General features: G+C 35.4%; 1 long non-coding RNA gene across 1 annotated transcript; it reads right to left on the bottom strand.

Annotated features, from left to right (window-relative positions):
* Positions 1 to 647: 647 nt before the first annotated feature.
* On the bottom strand, positions 648 to 4,931 carry LOC108667750. Its single transcript, XR_007156965.1, has 4 exons — positions 4,888 to 4,931; positions 2,423 to 2,552; positions 2,149 to 2,226; positions 648 to 704 (listed from the first exon to the last, which is right to left on the bottom strand). It is a non-coding gene; the product is annotated as an uncharacterized LOC108667750 (long non-coding RNA).
* Between the last annotated feature and the right edge of the window lie 1,345 nt (positions 4,932 to 6,276).

The raw sequence follows: 6,276 nt of genomic DNA, 5'->3' as shown, positions 1-6,276 counted from the left end.
TTGCTGTGGACCGAAGGTAATTCCAAACATATCAATAATGAAATATTCATATAGGCGAAGGTTTATTATGTTCCAGGCTTAATAAAGCTGAGTAAAAACATGTTTTTAATGACACGCAGTTGAAAAACATAAATATGTGAAAGAGGGAATTGCCTAGTAGCTTCATTGTAATGGACAGACCTTCTTTTGCAAGTTCCTTGGTTTCAATATTGGTTTGGTAGGGACATTTTTATGGTCCATTGCATAAGTTTTGGCCTGGATTCCAGTTGTGATAATAGTCATTCACTCTCGGTATTGCTGTATTCATATATCCATTAATCTTGCGTGATATTAGAATATTTATTATAGTTTCAGATCAAATTTAACATGACATTTACTATGGAATTCTCTTGCAATGATCTATGAAGTTAAACAAAGAGTCGCTGAGCACCCCAAGACGCCAAGGAAAATATTGACAAGTCGATTTAAATTAACGAAGGTGGTCATGTTGGAGGTAAGAACTACTGTGGACGTGGAGAATTGCCAGAAAGTCAGTAAGCCACGGTAGGACTTAGCCGAGATTTCTTCATCTGGACGGCTGGAGTCAAGCAAGGAGCTGGAGAGCTCGGCCCCTCCAAAGACGTTCTCCAGAGTCGGTGGAGCACATGACCGAGTTTCCGAGTCCCGGCGTCTTCGGCGTTTGTTGCATAGTCCGGGTCGATTGACTACGAAGCAAAAACCATCAGTACTACACGAAATTTACTTTACGAAAAAAGTGTTCTCGGCCACAGTGACATTACAAGATGGCATTTTGAAGTCGTGATTTTTGAAGCACCGTCACGTTTTGTGAACCTCTCAAAGCAAAGTTCAAGTCAAATCTGCTTTCAAACACTTGGGCGAAGTGTGGTTCTCTGACAATTTGTAAGATTGTCGACTATTTGCTGATGGTCGTTACGTTCTGCATAGCTAGTTCATCATGACTTCGTAAACTGTCTGCAACATTAGGTCTTTGACAATTAGTAGCCGTACGCCCGCTCGTTTTTTATTTATCTCTCTTTGAATGGCCAGCTAAATTCTTTCATTTATGGCTTTTGGCATGTTCGTTATGCATTAAAGAATAGTGCACTAATTTAATCATGCTCTAAGACACGTTACATAAAAAGGTTCAGCTGTTATAATCACTCGTGTTGGGACTAGAACAGCCCAAGCTATAGGTTATATTATATTTTTTATTTCATACTATGCTGACCGCACGCTATCTCAGTTTATAAGTCAGTTTCCGTACTGGGCTTGCTATTGGCCATATAAAACCCATCAAAATAAATTTAATCTTACCAACACATTTTCTCTGAAATACAATATTAAGTTATATTTAAATAACGTTTTTTCAGAGATCAATCTGTTTCCGTTATCCGCTTATGAGATCAACAATCGAGTCTAAGTTTCATGGTACAATAACTAAATCACGTAAATAAAACAGGCTGATTTCGAAAAAGTGCAGACGACCAGTAGTTAATTTATTTTTGGTAATCAGAGCGACTGAATTATATATGCTTCGTTCATCGTGAGTTCTGATAGGTCGATAGAAAAATTATTAAGTGTTGAGATATGAACTACAAGTTTTCAACACTACTATTTTTTTTATCATTCATTTAACCAAAATGAATGATATTTTTTTTTTTTGGTCATGAATGGTCATTTTTTTTAACCAAAAATTCTATATTCATTTTCTCTGGAACAATTCTGAAACAATTGTAGAATATATCATATGGTGTTTTTCAAACGAATATTCACAAACAAGCTTTAAAATATTGTCTTTGTGACGAGAGGATTCAAAGTATTCATTACAAATGCAGAGAGCTTGTGGAAATACTCACTATACCAACCTCGGTTTAGCTGGACTAGTTTTAGTGGATAGGAACTAATGGAATTGAATAATTGGAATATTGAATATAGTTTCAGATCAAATTTAACATGACATTTACTATGAAATTCTATTGCAATGATCTATGAAGTTAAACAAAGAGTCGCATATATCCATTAATGTCTATATAGAGGCTCACTAGAATTGAATGTCTTGGCGGAGGTAAAGTAATTTAGTGGAGGTACTCGCAGAAAATATTTGCCTTTTTAATGTTGTTGGTTTAACGTGCTAATTGATGCACTCACTAGTAACGCATGTCAACGGGGTAGTGGTGGTGGATAAAGTTAGCTGTGTAGAAGTGGATTGTCCGAACAGTCGAGCTTCTGAAAAATGAAGATGAACACGATGAAAACTCTCCGTTAGGTTACTAGCTGTTACTGGTCAGTCCTGCTTGAGTTTTCGCTCGTATCGCAATTGTTTCGATCTATGTAAGTCTGAGTTCAAATATTTTTATAAAAGATACAATAAAAAATCCTGTTTGCTCAAAATTAAAATAAATGTACTGAGTATAACTAATACCTTCAAAGCCTTGTGGCACCGCTGCCGTCCCTATCGTCATCTTCACGACTGCTCTTGTCGGTGCCTTCGTCATCGTAGTCGCCGCCGCGGCCATCGCGACGAACGATAGGAAAAAAGACGCGCCGAGCATCTGTGAAAACGAGCGTAGAAGAAGTGGAGTCATCGACTGCCCTAATCTACTGATTTATTTATTAGATATTCTGATTGATATGCGTGGGCAGGGTTAATCCACGGTGCACATAGTTTTCAGACTGGTACGAAGACTTTTGAAACCGAAGAATATAATTGAACTTCTTTATATCTTCAAGCAAGTTTAACTGCAAGTAACTTTGAAGAACTTCCGTTAAGTTAAACTGCAAGATAGCATATTCCAGCTCTCCAATTAAGTTAAAGGGATTGGATAGAACGCAAGGTAGTAGATTAAACCTAAGAAAATGAAAACATTAAAAAATTTTAATTAAAATCATTCGCGTCCCAGAACGTTAGACAATGCGAAACACTAAAACTAATGAAGAATAACCGGATCAATTAGTGATAGAAAATGGTCCAGATTATATTTATTAGTTATTAGTACTGGCGACGTTTGAATTCCATCAGCTCACAGAGCGACTACGTCAATTAATTTTTACTCAAATGAAACTGAATAGTGAATAATCAGAGTAAAATTATGTTTCTTGTCTTATAGAACATAATATAAAAGCGGATGAGTATGTCGAAAATAGTAAAGTTTTAAGTTTGTCGTTAAATGTTAACTTTAAGCTTGCATAGAGGTCGATTAATAACCTAAGCTAAAACTAGACTTAAAACTATAATTTTCGTTTTATAATGCATTTCAGTACTACGTTACATTCAAACTACATAATTGACTGGCACCACCTTAGCGATTTTGAGGTATTAGAGGCTTGCGGTTTCTGGATTCCCTTTGAATGGAACCAAACTTCCAAGCCAATCGACTAATTATCCACAGTCTTCTCTAGCACCTCATCCTGTGACCAGTTCCTCCTGCGGCCGTCGATTTGTTGTCAGTATCCCAGGACGCTATGACCGGAGTTACGGTTCTGCTTCGTCGTCGCACGTGATGGGAGCCATGAGGTGCTAAGATCTCCACGTCCGCATGTTCTCCTGAGCCCCAGTTGGACCACTTACCTGCTTCAGCCGACTGCACCAGCTTCTGTCTTTTATGAAACGTAAGTCCTCGGTACCACTTAGTCGTGCGGGTGTGTGCCAGACAGTTTCAGAGACTGACATAGCTAACTCTGCCCTCTGACCTCAAACTAAAATAAAGGTGTTGCCAATATTAAATTTAAATAATTATATAATAGATATTTAATTTTAATAATTACACCTTAATGGATATTTAATGGATAATAGGAGAAATTTAATATATTGCATGCTGGCATGCTATTTCTTTGTTAATTGATGAATGGGCTGTGCCCTTAATATTACTAAATGATAGTTGACCTAAAACTATATTAATTGATGAATTGATAATATAATAGATGTATTTAATATATATGGAAAAATTAAATAGATGATGAATTTAATAAATATAATAGATCTATATACAAATACTGTTACCATTATTGATATTTATGATTTTAAATTTATTTCCATATTTTTTGTGGCAGCACTGAACGAAAATGCTGGGGGTAAATGGCTGCAGATCTGGCACGTCACGCTTTGGTGGGGAACTTCCTTGACCCTATCCGTTCTCGCAGCCCGGCCAATCATCATATGCCTATGCAATAATATACGTTGCAATTAACTTGATTAATAAAGAAAAGAAAAATTTGGGAAACTTAACTTTGTTTCACTGCCATCTCTAGCCCCCATGCGCTTAGTTTTCGTTAGAGTATACTGAAAATTCCATGTTAATAGTGATGTTACCCAGCTAACGAAATTAAATTGAAAACTACAGCAAAAATATATAGCAAAAATATATAGAGGTCTTAATAAATTCAGACCTCATTTCAATTCTATGTAACATAAAGAATTAAAATTGGATTTCATGAAATATTCATCGAATCCTATAGGACGTGAGAACGGAATATTATTTACCTATTATAATTGGTTTGACTGTGGTGATAACTAATTTATATATTATAATTATTTTTTTCTGTTCATGATAAATCCCTGTATACTCAATTCTCCTGCGTTTTCAAGTATCGATACGTATTTATTTCAGCGTATTGAAATTTATCCACTTTGATTATAGTTCAATTGAGTCGGTTTATTTACCCGACGTGACATTAGTTTTTTTTGAAGCGGTCAAACCCTTTATTTATACATTTCACCGATTTTTATACCGACGACATTTCCCAGTCCCAGGTTTTTATGTACCAATAGCATTGACTACAGGTATTTTCCCTCGTAGATAAAAGGCACGACTATTTTTCCTTGGAACTCCAATAGCCTTGAGACGTCGGCGAGTACCGGCGCTCTCAAGGCGAGGGACTCCGACTTACCGTGTAAGAGATCGTCCAGAATAAACTGTGCTCCTCAGACGACCACGCTTCTTTTAATCCTGGACTATAACGCTGACTTTATATACTCGTATTTCATCATGTAATTTTCCTCATTGATCTGATGAAAGTTTTCCTTGTTCGAGGTAAAATTCGGCAGTTAAAATGTTTTTTGTTTCTCATTGCGAAAATTACATTGTGGAAATAAAAAAAAACATTGCGATGCGATTTCACTGCGCTAAAAATAAGTAGGTAGAGATTTGTAAACTTAGGCTTGGATCGGGAACAGGTTTTCATTATGCTACTATTAAATTGTGGTGAAAGTGAAACAGAATTTTTCACAATTTCATCTATATAAAATATTGATGTGAAAAGTATCTGACTGAGAATTATTTTCTTCTTCTTGCTCAAAATAGTTATTGTGCCATAAAAACATTTTGAATTTACAAATAATTTATGTGATTACAATGATTTCATAAATCATGGTGTGATTCCAGTATGAAAATTTGTTATTTCAACTCAAAGGCGATATTTCACGCGAGACAAAATTAATATAAATATCTTATCGATGAGGACAATTTTGTGGAACAACTGAATAACATGTGATATATCTCAACCAATCGATGGAACTCGATCAGCAGAAGACTTGCTAGTTTAAGCGTATAATAATAATAATTAATTTTTAAATATCCTGGAACTTTCGATTAAAGAGGTGCAAGAAAGAGACAATTTCCACTTCATCAAATGATTTTAATTGTTGAAATTAGGGACACAAATTAGAGATATAAAATTAGATAAATAATCACAATAAACTCATGCTTTTGCATTAAATTATCAAGAAGTCATAATGTTTATCACTGAGGAAAATGCAAATCTTGCGCTCAAAATACTAATATTATAAGTGATATATACAATTATTTTATGCATGCAATAATAATTCGTCCCAAGATGAGGTAAATAATCACTTGAACTCATGCGCCACACGTCAGATGAATCGAAACCGATAAAATACATTTATCTATAATAAAAATTAATGCTAATATTGAATTTTTTCGTTTATACCTGTAACTTTTGCTTTAATATTAACAAAATATTAAATAAAATTCGTTTGCATTATTTTTCTTGTGCATAATGGAACCGGCAAATCGTAGCATGTGTGAGATGTGCGTATGTGTTATCTATATAATGGCGTTGTGAAATTTAAGTACGAGTTGAAACATGGGAAACCAAAGGGCTGCCGGCGCCCTGCTAACGGGTGATCTGTATCGGCATAAGTACGTGGTAGGATGTTGACAGGTGACTCATTTTGCAGCAGCATTGGAGCTGCAAAAACATGTCAGGTGCCAGCTTGGGATCCGGAATCGCATTCCATTTCTATAAGTTAATACTGAG

This window comes from Hyalella azteca, unplaced genomic scaffold (genome assembly GCF_000764305.2).
Source record: "Hyalella azteca isolate HAZT.00-mixed unplaced genomic scaffold, Hazt_2.0.2 contig11328, whole genome shotgun sequence".
Taxonomy (NCBI): Eukaryota; Metazoa; Arthropoda; class Malacostraca; order Amphipoda; family Hyalellidae; genus Hyalella; species Hyalella azteca.
The sequence above is the reverse complement of the archived record's forward strand: the minus strand, read 5'-3'. Positions and strand labels throughout refer to the sequence as shown.